The following is a 15,474-nucleotide window of genomic DNA, read 5'->3' as shown; positions in this document are numbered from 1 at the left end:
CAAACTGCTGGGCTTGATCTCAGGTTACTTTACAGCTAGTATCAACCCGATTTATTACCCCGTTTGCCACTGCACCAGGGCACGGGATGAGCTGGGGTGAAGCGCCAGGATTGGCGCATCTAGTGGATGCGCCACGTCTGGGGTGCCTGCGGCCTGCTATTTTTAGGCTGTGAAGGCCCAATAACTATGGACCTTCCCACCCTGAGAATACCAGACCACAGCTGTTCGCTTTACCTTGGCTGGTGATCCAATTTGGGGGGGACCCTACTTTTATTGTGTAATTATTAATATTTATAAAATAATTATAAAAAAGAGCCTGAGGGGACCTCCACATTGGATTCCCAACCACGGTAAAGCTGCCAGCTGTGGTTTTCAGGCTACAGCCGTCTGCTTTACCCTAGCTGGCTATCAAAAATGGGGGGACCCAACGTCATTTTTTTTTTTAACTATTTTTAAATAGAAAAAATTAATGGGCTTCCCTGTATTTTGATTGCCAACCAAGGTAACGGCAGGCAGATGGGGGTGGCAACCCATAGCTGTCTGCTTTATCTGCGCTGAGAATCAAAAATACCGCGGAGCGCTACGTCATTTTTTTAAAGATTTATTTTTACAGCACTGTGATGTCCAGCAATCAAAATACAGGGAAGCCCATTTTATTTTTAGTTATTTAAATAAATAATTAAAAAAAATATATATGGGCTCCCGCTGAATTTTTTGTATTGCTAGCTAAGGGTAATCCAAGCAGCTACTGGCTGCTAACCCCCACTGCTTGGTGTTACCTTCACTGGCAATGGAAAATCCAGGGAAGCATTTTTTATTTTTTTTGCCAAAAAACTACAAAAAAAGGACGTGAGCTTTGCCATATTTTTGTATGCTAGCCAGGTATAGCAGGCAGGTGCTGGAAGAGTTGGATACAGCGCCAGAAGATGGCGCTTCTATGAAAATGCCATTTTCTGAGGCGGCTGCAGACTGCAATTCGCAGCAGTGGGGCCCAGAAAGCTCAGGCCAACCTGTGCTGCGGATTCCAATCCCCAGCTGCCTAGTTGTACCTGGCTGGACACAAAAATGGGGCTAAGCCTACGTCATTTGTTTTCTAATTATTTCATGAAATTCATGAAATAATAAAAAAAGGGCTTCCCTTTATTTTTGGTTCCCAGCCGGGTACAAATAGGCAACTGGGGTTGGGCACAGCCGTACCTGCCTAGCATACAAAAATATGGCGAAGTCCACATAATTTTTTCAGGGGGCAAAAAACTTCTGCATACAGTCCTGGATGGAGTATGCTGAGCCTTGTAGTTCTGCAGCTGCTGTCTGTCTGTATGGAGAAGAGCAGACAGCAGCTGCAGAACTACAAGGCTCAGCATACTCCATCCAGGACTGTATGCAGAATTTTTTTGCCCACCAAAAAAATGACGTGGGCTTCGCCATATTTTTGTATGCTAGCCAGGTACAGCAGGCAGCCACGGGCTGCCTCCAACCCCCAGTTGCCTATTTGTACCCGGCTGGGAACCAAAAATATAGGGAAGCCCGTTTTTTTTTTAATTATTTCACTTATTTCATGAAATAATTAAAAAACAAATGACGTAAGCTTCGCCCCATTTTTGTGTCCAGCCGGGTACAACTAGGCAGCTGGGGATTGGAATCCTCAGCACAGGTTAGCCCGAGGTTTCTGGGCGCCTCTGCTGCGGATTTCAGTCCGCAGCCGTCCCAGAAAATGGCGCTCTCATAGAAGCGCCATCATCTGGCGCTGTATCCAACTCTTCCAACAGCCCTGGAGCCGGGTGGCTTGTTGGGTAATCATGAGTTAATACTGGCTTTGTTTTACTAGCTAGTATTAAGCCAGAGATTCTTAATGTCAGGCACGTTTGACCCGGCTATTAAGAATCTCCAATAAAGGGTTAAAAAAAACACCACACAGAGAAAAAATACTTTAATAGAAATAAATACACAGACACATTAGAGACTCCATCTTTATTACCCCCGTCAGCCCTCCACGATCCTGCTCTTCTGTCTTCTTTCTTTCTAGTGTAGTAGTAGTGACGATTGTAGTGAGGATGAGGTTCCCCAGCCCATCATGGGCTGAGGAATCTCATCCTCACTACAATCCTCACTAGTGTAGTAGTAGTGACGATTGTAGTGAGGATGAGATTCACCAGCTCATCACTTGGGGCTGGGGAACCTCATCCTCACTACAATCCTCACTAGTGTAGTAGTAGTGACGATTATAGTGAGGATGAGATTCACCAGCCCATCATGGGCTGGGGAACCTCATCCTCACTACAATCCTCACTACAATCGGGAAGCAGCGTGCAGCCTTCACTCCGTGAGTGATCAGTGCTGGCTGTCAGCGGTAACAGCGGTAACGCTGACAGACGCGTTACCATAGCAACGGTGCTCTCGGAGCCGCGGTTAGCGGTGACGTCACCGCTAACTGCGTAGCTATGGCAACGGTGATCTCCGTTAATGACCGGCTGTGTCAGCCGGTCCCTAACGGAACGGGGAGTCGACCGTGTGCTAGAGCATGTCGCCGGTACACGGCGATACACATATGTGCACCATGTACCGGAGAGATGCACTCGTAGGTCCTACATGATGCGTCATAGTCATGTGACCAGTCTGTAGCCAATGAGATAATAGCCACGTGACTGGTCACATGGCTATTTTGACGTCACGATAGGTCCTGCATCTCTGCTGGCAGTGCCGTCACCGGGAGGATTCAGCGATCATCGGATGGAATAGCGGCAGGAGACAGAGTGCAGAAGGGATCGCGAGGACCGGTAAGTGTTATGGCAATGTTTATTAACTGTTTGTGTACATTTATAATGCATTTTTATGTGTTTGTGATTGCCTCCCATTATAGCCTATTGGTTCGAGTTCGGTTCGTCGAACGTTCGACGAACCGAACTCGAACGGGACCTCCGTTCGGCGAGCCGACCTCGAGCCGAACCGGGACCGGTTCGCTCATCTCTAATCCTGATCTTCTAGTCAGCTCCAAAGAGCTTAGACTGGATCCATCAGCATCCATCAACAACCCTGGTGGCTTAAAGAAGTCCCTTTTATAGCCACAGCCTTCCACTTAGATACACTGCGTCCTCATCGATTGGTTGGACAAGATCACCTCTCCCATTGGATGAATCTCAAGCTGCATAGACAATGTTCATTTAAATGATATGGGTAGAAAGACTGAGGGTGTACATGTAAACTGGGAGTCACCGACTAGACTAGACAATGGCTACTAAGGTAATTACATTATCAATACACAACTACAATACAATGGTTACTGGAAATGTCTGGAGAACAATACCTCTGGCTTTCAGTGGCCAACACAATTACATTGAGTCAACAAGAGTCTTGTAAAAACAATGAGGGACTTCTCCCCCGTCTATAGACAATCTATCATGCTGTCTGGCTGGATTTTAAGAAACTTTAACCCATGAGAGTCCATGTCGTCACAAATGGCTACTAAGGTAATCACATTAGCAATACACAACTACAATACAATGATTCCTGGAAAAGTCTGGAGACACAATACGTCTGGCTTTCAGTGGCCAACACAATTACATGAGTCCACAAGAGTCTTGTAAAAACAATGAGGGACTTATCCCCTGTCTATAAACAATCTATCATCCTGTCTGGCTGAATTTTAAGAAACTTTAACCCATGAGAGTCCATGTCGTCACACCAGCATGCCAAGATTTCTTTGCATTCACGCACAAGCAAAATCAATATACATGGACACGCCTGCCTCAAGGTATGCAACATTCTCCTACGCTATATACTCAGGCAATGAGCAATGTGCTTCAGGGCTGGGAGCCCCCTGAACACTGTGTCCTTCTTCAGTACATGGATGATTTACTACTGTGCTGCCCCAGTGAAGAAAAATGTATAACGGCTTCAATAAGTCTTCTTGCCTTTCTGGCAGAAGTAGGATGCAAAGCAAGCAGAGATAAATTGCAATTCTGGGAAACAAAGGTCACTTTCCTGGGTCATTGCCTTTCTGCGGGACAAAAACACCTCAGCCCAGACAGACAAGGAGTTATCAGGAAAGCAAGCATTCCTAGGAATCTCAAACAGCTCAGAGGATTTTTAGGACTAATATCATTCTACAGACAGTGGATTCCTAATGCATCACTACTCATGCAACCGCTGTATGATTGCACAAAGAATGTTCCTTTCTCCCTTACAGAAGAAGCTCGACAAAACTTTCAAAAGCTCAAGGAACTAGTGATTGATTGCTCTGGCACTACCAAACTATGATCTCACCTTTAATCTGTTCGTAGCAGAGCTTCAAGGATTTGCCGTAGGAGTACTCACCCAGAAGACGGACAAACATCACATAATCGGGTACTACTCCTCTCAACTTGACAACGTCACCAAAGCAGCACCAACCTGTGTCCGTGCTGTTACAGCAGTTTCAAACATACTGCAGAAAGCATCTGAAATCTCACTCGATTTCCCGACTACCATCCTTACCAGCCATGACATCTATGCTGTTCTCAATCAAGTGCAGTTGAAACATCTCTCCATGGCAAGACAAGTCAGACTTCAGTGCATGCTGTTGCTACCCCCAAACATCTCATTTGCTCGAGTTACAAGTCTAAATCTTGCTGATCTTCACAAGTTTAGAAGGGGGGACAGAAGAGAGGACAGAAGAGAGTGACAAACATACCAGCGCACCATTTGATCATGATTGTCAGGAACTCATTGAACATGAGGCAAAGCCCCTGCACAATATTCAGGCAACACCGCTTACAAATCCAGACTTTGAACTTTTTGTGGATGGTAGCAGATACGCTGATGAAGCAGGCAAGTTCCACACCGGATTTGTAGTAGTGACTCTATATGCAGTCTTAGCCAAACAACCGCTACCTCCACGCATATCTGCTCAAGAAGCAGAACTTCTCGCCCTCATCTGGGCAATTTGAGTTTCTGGAAGAACGAACAGCGAACATCTACACGGGCTCAGCCTATGCATACAGCATTGTGCACGATTTTGGCACTATCTGGCAGACTAGAGGATTCCTCACAGCAACAGGAAATCCCATCAGGCATGGAGCCTCAGTGAAGAAACTAATGGAAGTAGTCTTGATACCAAAGGAGCTAGCAATCATAAAGGTTGCTGCCCACACCAAGGTTCAAACACCCGAGGCAAGGGGAAATCGCTTGGCCGATCAAACAGCAAAACAAGCAGCCTTACTCCCTTTGAAGGAGACGGAAACAGTGTCAACGACGGAGGAAGAAATGCAGAACCTCTTTGATACACAAGAAAACGCCTCTGAGGAAGAAAAGGCCGGATGGCGGGCCAAGGGGACAGAAAAGGTGGAGGTTATTTGGCACCTAAACTGACTTTCCGTCCTGCCACGCAGTTGGTTCCCTGCGATTTTCCAAGTACTCCACTACCCCACACACACGGTAGCACAAACTCAATCATGAACCAGATGCAACCATATTGGGTAGCCCCCGGCTTCAGACAATACGCCTCCCAGAGAATAAAAGCTTGTCACATCTGTCAACAACACAATCCAGGCCAGCTAACTAAAACCCCGCAAAGACACATGCCAAAGACGTTTGCCCCATTTCAAAGAGTACAAATAGACTATATACAGTTGCCAAAACATGGCATCTACGAGTTTGTACTTGTCTGTGTAGACCTCTTCTCAGGATGGCCAGAGGCCTATCCTGTAAGCTCAGCCATGGCCCGAATTACAGCAAAAAAATTGGCCTGTGAGCTGGTGCCTCGGTTTGGACTCCCTGAAGTCATAGAGTCGGACCGAGGTACTCATTTCACTGGACAAGTTTTCCAGAACACCTGTGCCCTGTTAGGCATTCAGTCAGCCTTACACACGCCTTACCACCCACAGTCATCAGGGAAAGTGGAAAGGTTAAATGGAACTCTAAAGCTCAAACTAGCCAAGGCAGTGGAGGAGACTGGTAGACCATGGACAGAATGTCTCCCCATAGCTCTTTACTCTTTAAGGACTACCCCGCAGGGAAAGCACAGGCTCTCACCCTTTGAAATACTCTTTGGTAGTGCACCCAGATTAGGATGCTATTTCCCGCAGGAGTTACACCTGCAATGTGATAGCCTAACGTCTTATGTTGTTTCTCTGCAGAAGAGACTAACTGAAACCCACCAAAGGGTCTACTCTTTTCTACCTGATCCTAATGCCGTTCCAGGAACCCACTCTCTAAAGCCTGGTGACCGGGTCTACCTAAAGAAGCACGTGAGAAAGATCCTTGAGCCACGATTCGAAGGGCCTTTGACTGTCCAGCTGACCACTCCAACCTCCGTCAAACTTGAGGGGAGATCGACATGGGTCCATGCCAGCCACTGCAAGAAGGCCTAATACTGCTGATAAGTATTTCTATGTGTACTCCCTTTTTGGGGCCTTCTACACCATGGCAGAATTCATTTGAGACCCATCATGAAGTGTAAGCTGAAAAACTTGAGATCACAGACTGCTGGATATGTACACACGCACCTGTGACAGCCTCTTCCATGCCATACTTAGCCATACCAGTCCCAATAAACGAAGTGTTTCAATGGGGAGGCTGTTACAACAGACTATCAGTCAATGACACCAAGTATCAAAAATTGTGGAACACTAGTGTGCCCATACCAATCGTAGGGTGGGTAGATTTCCCCTGGTGGCAAGGCAATCTTACTACTGGCCTTCCCGGAACCCAGCAATATTTAGCCTTTGAAGGAAGCAGCTGGGTACCCCGTAATTACACAAAAACACCTACTATGTGCAAGATTCCAACAGAAGGAATCAAAATAAGTTTTTGGTGAACCTCTGACAGTAAAGATGCATTTAACCCCTTGCTGTTAGAGAGACATCTGCATGACCATGGGTGGGTATACAATTCATTGTTTCCAGAAGGCACAAATGATACTTGTTACTCCCAACCCGGAAATTTATGGTGCAATGATTCTGACCCATATGTGCCTGGCCGAGAAACCTGTGGTGAACCATCCGCAGGGTATTGTAGTCCCCTAGGCCAACTTTCCGGATGGTGTATGCTCAGAAACATATCGGCCTTTATAGATATAGTACATAGACTCATATTACAACATTCTGCCATCTGGGATATCCCACCGCAGACCTACTGGATTTGTGGTTACAATGCCTACAAATGGCTACCAGTAGGAGTAAATGGCACCTGCACCTTGGCCCGTTTGACCCCTGCCACCTTCATTATCAATACCACTGATATACCGGCAGGGAAAATGCCTCTCCACCTACTGGTAAAGAGAGCGGCAGACAACCAAGACAGGCCTAGTGGCCGACCCCATGTGATTCAAATGAGTCATGTCAACACATGTTTCAGCTTTCTTTTTATCTATCCCATGATAATGCAGATGTATGGTAAGTTGGTGGACAGCACTGACTATCTTGATGATCAAATTTTTGAGGTTCTCCAAGCAGTAAATAGTACCATTGACATACAGAGACAATTAATCATTGTAACCAACCAACATACTTTGGTACTGGATTACCTCACTGCAGCCCAAGGGGGGATGTGCCAAGTGGTAGGCCCCAGCTGTTGTCACTACATAGATCCAAAAGGAACCTTTAAAGACCAAGCCAGTTTAACTGAGATACAAAAGCTGAGGAAAAAACATGATGAGGAGGTACTCAGAAGCTCAGATGCTTGGTGGAGCAATACCTTTTCAATGTTCAACCCTGCAAACTGGTTTAAGGGAATAGGAGGATCTTTCATGGGGATACTGCAATCAGTGTTCCAAGTGTTACTCTGTTTACTAGTTGCTTATGTAGTGTTCAAGTTGCTAATGGCTTTGTTTTCCCGCTGCTTGAAGCAATGTAGATACAATGATTATTCAGCACCTGTATGAAATCACTAATATGCGTTTTTTTCTCTTCTCTACTCTTTTTTTCTAGAAATCACCTTGGCGTATCATGATGAGACTCCTATCGAGAGGCATACAGGCAGTCCTGGGTGACGGATGTGAGACGACACTCCCTGAGCAACCCGCGGCTCAGAAAGTATCTGGAGGCTAGCCTGCTCTCTCCATAGTCCACAGCTTCTCGATGGCCCCCTGTCCATGAATCACTCCAATAGGGGGGATTGTGAGGAAAGAGTTAACCTTTTTCACTGACTTACAAAATAATAGAAATTCATTCTCCCTTGCAAGACCAAACCAGACTTATTTACGTGATAAACTATGAAACCAACCTCAAGGACGCAGAATGTTTTGACTTAGAAACGACTGACAAACATCTTGTTATGGGAAGAAGAACGTTATAGATTATTATGGGAGTATAAGTCATTATGTGAATTTCTCTTGCTGGGAATAAGCAATCCACGCCTTAATGAATGTAGATTAATGAATATGTATGTTGCATAGTTACGCCCTAATCAACTTTGTATATCCTTGTAATGTAAACAAAATAATACATTTTCTATTCGGAGTCACACATCTCCAGTCTTATGTGTATAACAGCGTCTGCATGTTTTTATTGAGAGCTGGAATAGCCGAGGGGGGGGGGGGGATCACTGGTACCCTCTCTGCATTCGGACATCGCTGGCAACAGCTGTGACTGTTAGGTCAACCTAACACTCTATAGCCAATCACTATTAGAGGGGTATATTACCTTCAATTCTTTCTGGATCGCTATTCGTTCTTATATCTGTCTCTCCTCAGCTCCTCCATCTCACTGGCCAGACTGACCAACTTCATATTTCAGTCTCTGAGGTTAAAATCCAATCAGGATCTATTAAGCCTAGCCAGTGAGATTACATCTCTTATCATGATATTATCTCTGTCCAGGTCAAAGTCCTCTATGTCATCCCGTTTTTATGTCAGGTTACACACACTGTGCTTGCTCCTGGTATGCCCCTGTGTTTACTAAGAGATAATCACACCGCGCGTGCTCCTGGACTTAGAACATTAAAGCACTGTTATCTCTCATCACGCATGCGTTAAGACTCAAGCTGGGTTCACACTAAGCGACAGCGACAACGACGTCGCTGTTACGTCACCATTTTCTGTGACGTAGCAGCGACCTTGTAAGTCGCTGTTATGATCGCTGCTTAGCTGTCAAACACAGCGACGCAGCAGCGATCATAACGTCGCTATATGTGCAGAGAGCAGGGAGCCGCGCTTAGCGCTGGCTCCTTGCTCTCCTAGGTACAGTACACATCGGGTTAATTAACCCGATGTGTGCTGCAGCTACATGTCACAGTGCAGAGAGCAGGGAGCCGCGCACACTGCTTAGCGCTGGCTCCTTGCTCTCCTTGCTACAGTATACATCGGGTTAATTACCCGATGTGTACTGCAGCCACATGTGCACAGAGCAGGAGCCGGCACTGGCAGCAAGGGCGGAGGCTGGTAACGAAGGTAAATATCGGGTAACCAGGGAAAGGTCTTCCCTTGGTTACCCGATGTTTACGCTGGTTACAGCTTTCCGCAGCTGCCAGACGCCGGCTCCTGCTCCCCGCTCGCTTCATTTCGTCGCTCTCTCGCTGTCACACACAGCGATGTGTGTGTCACAGCGGGAGAGTGACGACCAAAAAATGAAGCTGGACATTCAGCAACGACCGGCGACCTCACAGCAGGGGCCAGGTCGTTTCATAGTTTCATAGTTTTTAAGGTTGAAGGGAGACTCTAAGTCCATCTAGTTCAACCCGTAGCCTAACATGTTGATCCATAGGAAGGCAAAAAAACCCCAATGTGTCAAATAAGCTCCAATGGGGAAAAAAATTCCTTCCTGACTCCACATACGGCAATCAGACTAGTTCCCTGGATCAACACCCTGTCATAAAATCCAATATACATAACTGGTAATATTATATTTTTCAATTAATGCGATCAGGCTCTGCTTAAATTTTACTTGTGAATCCCTCAATACAACATCATACGGCAGAGAGCTCCATAGTCTCACTGCTCGTACAGTAAAGAGTCCTCATCTGTGATTATGATTAAACATTCTTTCCTCAAGACGTAGCGGATGCCCCCGTGTTCCAGTCGCAGGCCTAGGTGTAAAGAGATCTTTGGAAAGGTCTCTGTACTGTCCCCTCATATATTTATACATTGTGATTAGATCCCCCTAAGCCTTTGTTTTTCCTAACTAACTAACCCCAAGTTTAATAACCTGTCTTGGTATTGCAGCCCACCCATTCCTCTAATAATCTTGGTCGCTCTTCTATCTACCTGTAAGATTATGCTATTTATAACCTTCTATACTTTTGCTAACAAGAAATGCATCCATTCCTCTCTTAAATTCATTCAGTGAGTTGGCCATCACCACTTCCTCAGGAAGAGAGTTCCAGAGCCTCACTGCTCTTACCGTGAAGAACCCTCTTCTATGCTGATGTAGGAATTTTCTTTCCTCCAATCGAAAAGAATGCCCCCTTGTTCTTGTCATAGTCCTTGGTACAAACAGATCATGGGAGAGATCTCTATATGGCCCTCTGATATATTTGTACATATTTATTAGGTCTCCCCTAAGTCTTCTCTTTTCTAGAGTAAATAGACCTAATTTTGATAACCTTTCCGTGTATTGTAATGCACCCATTCCATTTATTATTTTAGTAGCCCGCCTCTGAACCCTTTCAAGTTCAGTAATGTCTTTCTTCAGCACCGGCGCCCAAAATTGCACACAATACTCCAAGTGTGGTCTGACTAGTGATTTGTACAGAGGGAGAATGATGTTTTCATCTCGTGCCCCCAGACCTCTTCTAATGCATCCCATCACCCTATTTGCTTTGGTGGCTGCTGCCTGACACTGGGCACTCCAATTTAGATTCTTATTCACTAAGATGCCTAAGTCTTTTTCCATGTCTGATTTCCCCAGCAGTTTCCCATTTAGTAAGTAATCGTAGCATCTGTTTCTCCTTCCCATGTGCATAACCTTACACTTATCTGTGTTAAACCTCATTTGCCATTTTTCAGCCCAATTTTCCAATTTACTCAAGTCCATCTGTAGTTGCAAACTGTCCTCCTTTGTGTTAACTACCTTACATAGTTTTGTATCATCTGCAAATACTGATATTTTACTCTGTAAACCATCCACCAGATCATTAATAAATATATTAAATAGTAGGGGGCCCAATACAGACCCCTGTGGCACCCCACTAGTAACCCTGGCCCAATCTGAGTATGCACCATTAATAACCACTCTTTGTTTTCTACCACTAAGCCAGCTACCTACCCATCTACACACATTTTCCCCGAGCCCAAGCTTTCTCATTTTACTTAGCAGTCTTTTATGTGGGACAGTGTCAAATGCTTTACCGAAGTCGAGATAAATGACATCCAATGATTCTCCTCGGTCCATGTGAGAGCTTACATCCTCATAGAAGCTGATCAGGTTAGTTTGACAGGAGCGATCCTTCATAAATCCATGTTGATATGGAGTTAAACAGTTATTAACATTGAGACATTCCATAATAGTATCCCTTAAAAACCCTTCAAACATTTTACCCACAACAGATGTTAAGCTTACCGGCCTATAGTTTCCAGGTTCCCTTTTGCACCCTTTTTTGAATATTGGTACCACATTTGCTAGCCGCCAATCCAGTGGAACAGACCCAGTTTCTATAGAGTCTTTAAATAAAAGGAATAGAGGCCTGTCTATCACATTACTTAACTCCCTTAATACCCGAGGGTGAATGCCATCAGGGCCTGGTGATTTGTCAATTTTAATGTTACTAAGTCGGTTCTGCACTTCTTCCTGGGTTAGGCAGGTCATACTTAATGGGGCATTTACATGATCACTCTGCATTTCCCCTGGCATATGCTTTTCCTGTGTGAACACAGTTGAGAAAAAAGTATTTAAAACATTTGCTTTTCCCACATCGCTTTCTATGATTTTACCCTCATTATTCTTTAAAGGGCCAACACCATCAATTTTAATCTTTTTTCTGTTTATATAATTAAAGAATAGTTTGGGATTTGTTTTGCTTTCCTTAGCAATGAGTCTCTCAGTTTCTACTTTTGCTAAATATATTTGTTTTTTACACATTTTATTTTTTTCTCTATATATTTTTAATGCTTCCTCGCTGCCTTCTTATTTTAGCTTTTTAAATGCCTTTTTCTTATTATTCATTGCCCCTTTTACATCCTTATTAAGCCACATTGGTTTTCTCCTGTTCCTAGCCCTTTTATTTCTGTATGGTATGGCTAGCTCGCAGTGGGTGTTTAATACTGATTTAAAAATTTCCCACTTATTTTCTGTGCTCCCATTTTTGAGGACATTGTCCCAATCAATTTGGCGAAGGTCTTCTCTAAGTTGATCAAACTTTGCTTTCCTGAAATTCAGCGTTTTTGTAACCCCCCTCCAAGGCACCTTACTAAAGGACAAGTGGAATTGTATTATATTGTGGTCACTATTCCCTAGGTGCCCATCCACTCGTACGTCTGTTATTCTATCTGGCCTGTTGCTTAAAATTAAGTCCAGAAGGGCTGCCCCTCTAGTTGGGCCCGGCACAAGTTGGGACAGATAATTATCCTTAGTTACTGACAGAAACCGGTTTCCTTTCTGAGATACACAGGTTTCAGTTTCCCAGTCTATATCGGGGTAATTGAAGTCCCCCATAATAATCACCTCATTGTGATTTGCTGCTTTGTCTATTTGTTTCAATAATACATTTTCAGTGGTTTCTGTTATATTTGGTGGCTTATAACAAACCCCTATGAGGATTTTATTAGTTTTCCCTCCTTGTATCTCCACCCATAGAGACTCCACCTCTTCATTTCCCTCTTGAATATCTTCTCTTAGTCTGGGCTTTAAACTGGACTTTATATATAGACAGACTCCACCCCCTTTCCTTTTTTTACGATCCCTCCTAAACAATTCATATCCTTGCAGGTTAGCCGCCCAGTCATAACTATCATCTAACCATGTCTCAGTTATTCCTACTATGTCGTATTTCTCCTCATACATTACCAGCTCCAGTTCCTCCATCTTATTGGTCAGGCTTCTTGCATTGGTCAGCATGCAGGAAAGAAGTTTTGCTCCCCTTTTCTCAGCTTCCTTCTTAGTACCCTGTCTTGGGTCCTCTTTACGGCATCTAGTATCCTTGATTAGTTTGTCCTTCTGCTGCATGTTCTTGTCTGCTGTTTTTTCTCCCATCCCCTCTTCTTCTAGTTTAAAGCCCTCCTGATGAGTGTGGCAAGCCTTCTGGCGAACGTGTGTTTCCCAGGTTTTGTGAGGTGTATCCCGTCTCTTGCGAGAAGTCCATCGTAGAGGTAATTCACTCCATGGTATAAGAATCCAAATCCTTGCTGCCTGCACCACTGTCGTAGCCAGTTGTTCAAATTTAGTATCCTATTCCATCTTCTGACACCATGGCCATCGACTGGGAGGATTGATGAGAAAACAACCTGTACGTTCCGTTCCTTTATTTTCTTCCCCAGAATTTCAAAGTCTTCACAAATAGTTGGCAGATCATTTCTTGCCGTGTCGTTTGTTCCTACATGTATCAATAGGAATGGGTATTCGTCCTTGGATCCGAGGATAGTTGGTATCCTGTTGGCCACATCCTTGATTTTTGCTCCAGGGAGGCAGCATACTTCTCGTGCGGTTATGTCCGGCCTGCAGATAGTTGCCTCCGTGCCTCTTAGTAGTGAGTCGCCCATAACTACCACTCTTCTTTTCTTTCTGGACGCACTGCTTGTTGCTCCTGAGTGCTTTTGAGTGTCTTTTGTTTCTGCTTTTGTTGACAAAGTAACTTCTTTTGATGATACTGTGTCTTCTCCTGTAGAGACGGTATCATCCTGAGCTGTGCCATTTTCGTTCTCCAGCATGAGGGCTTCATATTGGTTGCTAAGCTGTGTGGGTGGTGCCGACCACTTGATCCGCTGGCTTCTTTTGGTCACATGTGTCCACTTTTCAGCCTCTGTATGTGTTCTGAAGCTTTTCTCACTTTCCATATCCTGAATTGTTGCTTCTGCCTCGTCCAAGAAGTCCTCATGTTCTTTAATTAGCTTCAAAGTTGCTATTCTTTCTTCCAGTCCCCGCACCTTTTCCTCTAAGAGGGCAACAAGTTTGCACTTTTGACAGGTGAAGTTGAATTTCTTGTGCGGCAGATCCGTAAACATGTAGCATGTGTTGCAGGTGACCATGTGGATTTTCTTCTCTTCCATAATGCTGATGTAGCGTATGACAGGCGAAAGTTGCGATGTCCTCAAACAGCGAGACCCGGCAAGTCCCAGCAATCGATCAGCTTACGGCGACTCTTCTCTTCTTAAACAGCTACAGTTATCACCACTATGAGATCGTGTTAAAACTATGCCACACTTATCTTCAGTCGCCTCCCTTTACTTCAGTACCTCGCACTCCAACTCCTCGTTGCTGGATGTCACACACAGCGACAGCGACGTGACGTCGCTGCAATGTCAAAGAAAATGGTGACGTAGCAGCGACGTCGTTGTCGTTGTCGCTGTGTGTGACACCAGCTTTAGTATTAAAACAGGATTTTGTATTACACAGCACATTCTCTGGGACTTAGAAGATTAGATCAGTATCCCTTTTTATATCTTCTGTATGGGGATCTATGCCTACTCCCACCACTTAGGATAGGCACAAACAGTATATATAAACTCAAAAACAGCATTTTTGGAAATTTTATATCATGAAGTGTATATCCAAGAAACGTTTGTACTATCTCAGATACATACATATTCTGTTGCTCTATTCCTACTTTTATATGAGAGGTAAATACATGTACATTAACCCCTAATATTTTCTTAGAATAAAAACACACTCAGGGGAATTTCTTATCACTATCTTTACTGGACATGTTCACAGATAACCATCAGAGATATACCTTTAATAAAGGGAAAATATGAAAAATAAGAGGGGAGAATATTTTGGACGGAGAACTTCTATATCTATATTGGTATGACAGATATTATATCCTAATCATTGATATATTATGGCAATGAAAATATTTTAATTTTATCATAGATTGTTCAATTATACTACACCTATTGTTGCTGTATCAATGTGCTACCTTTTTATCTGGGAGAGGAGATATTATTGGAGCATGGCTAAAGCTTGAGGTTTTATTTTATCTTTTATATCTTTAATCTATAGGTCCTACTTGTTATGAGTCCAACAGAAATTTCTTATATTCCTATAATCTTATATTGTATGGCAGTAGCTAAATTATCACAGAGAGCAGCAAAGGTCAAATAAATGCTGTGTGTGTGAAGCCTTCATTCAGGCCATTGGGGCTCATAGAGTTCAATCTAAAAATCCACCTACCTTCTTCCTTTAGTAGCAACCTGTCCAGATTACCTTTTCTCGCACCTAAACTGATCTGTCTTATACCCCAAAATTTTAAATTCAGGGGATTTTCTGTATGGTAGCATCTCATATGTCTTGACAATGGTGTGTCAGCTTTGGTATTAATTGTGCTTATGTGTTTAGAGATCCTCCTCCGAAATTCTTGAATTTTTTTTCCTATATATAGTTTTTTGCACGGGCACTTGGCTGTATATAT

General features: G+C 44.0%; 1 pseudogene; it reads left to right on the top strand.

The window, feature by feature from the left end:
* The window catches only part of LOC142297201 (uncharacterized), a 56,487-nt pseudogene extending 41,351 nt beyond the window's left edge, over positions 1–15,136 (top strand).
* Positions 15,137–15,474: the final 338 nt, after the last annotated feature.

The sequence above is a fragment of the Anomaloglossus baeobatrachus genome, chromosome 3 (genome assembly GCF_048569485.1).
Source record: "Anomaloglossus baeobatrachus isolate aAnoBae1 chromosome 3, aAnoBae1.hap1, whole genome shotgun sequence".
Taxonomy (NCBI): domain Eukaryota; kingdom Metazoa; phylum Chordata; class Amphibia; order Anura; family Aromobatidae; genus Anomaloglossus; species Anomaloglossus baeobatrachus.
The sequence above is the reverse complement of the archived record's forward strand: the minus strand, read 5'-3'. Positions and strand labels throughout refer to the sequence as shown.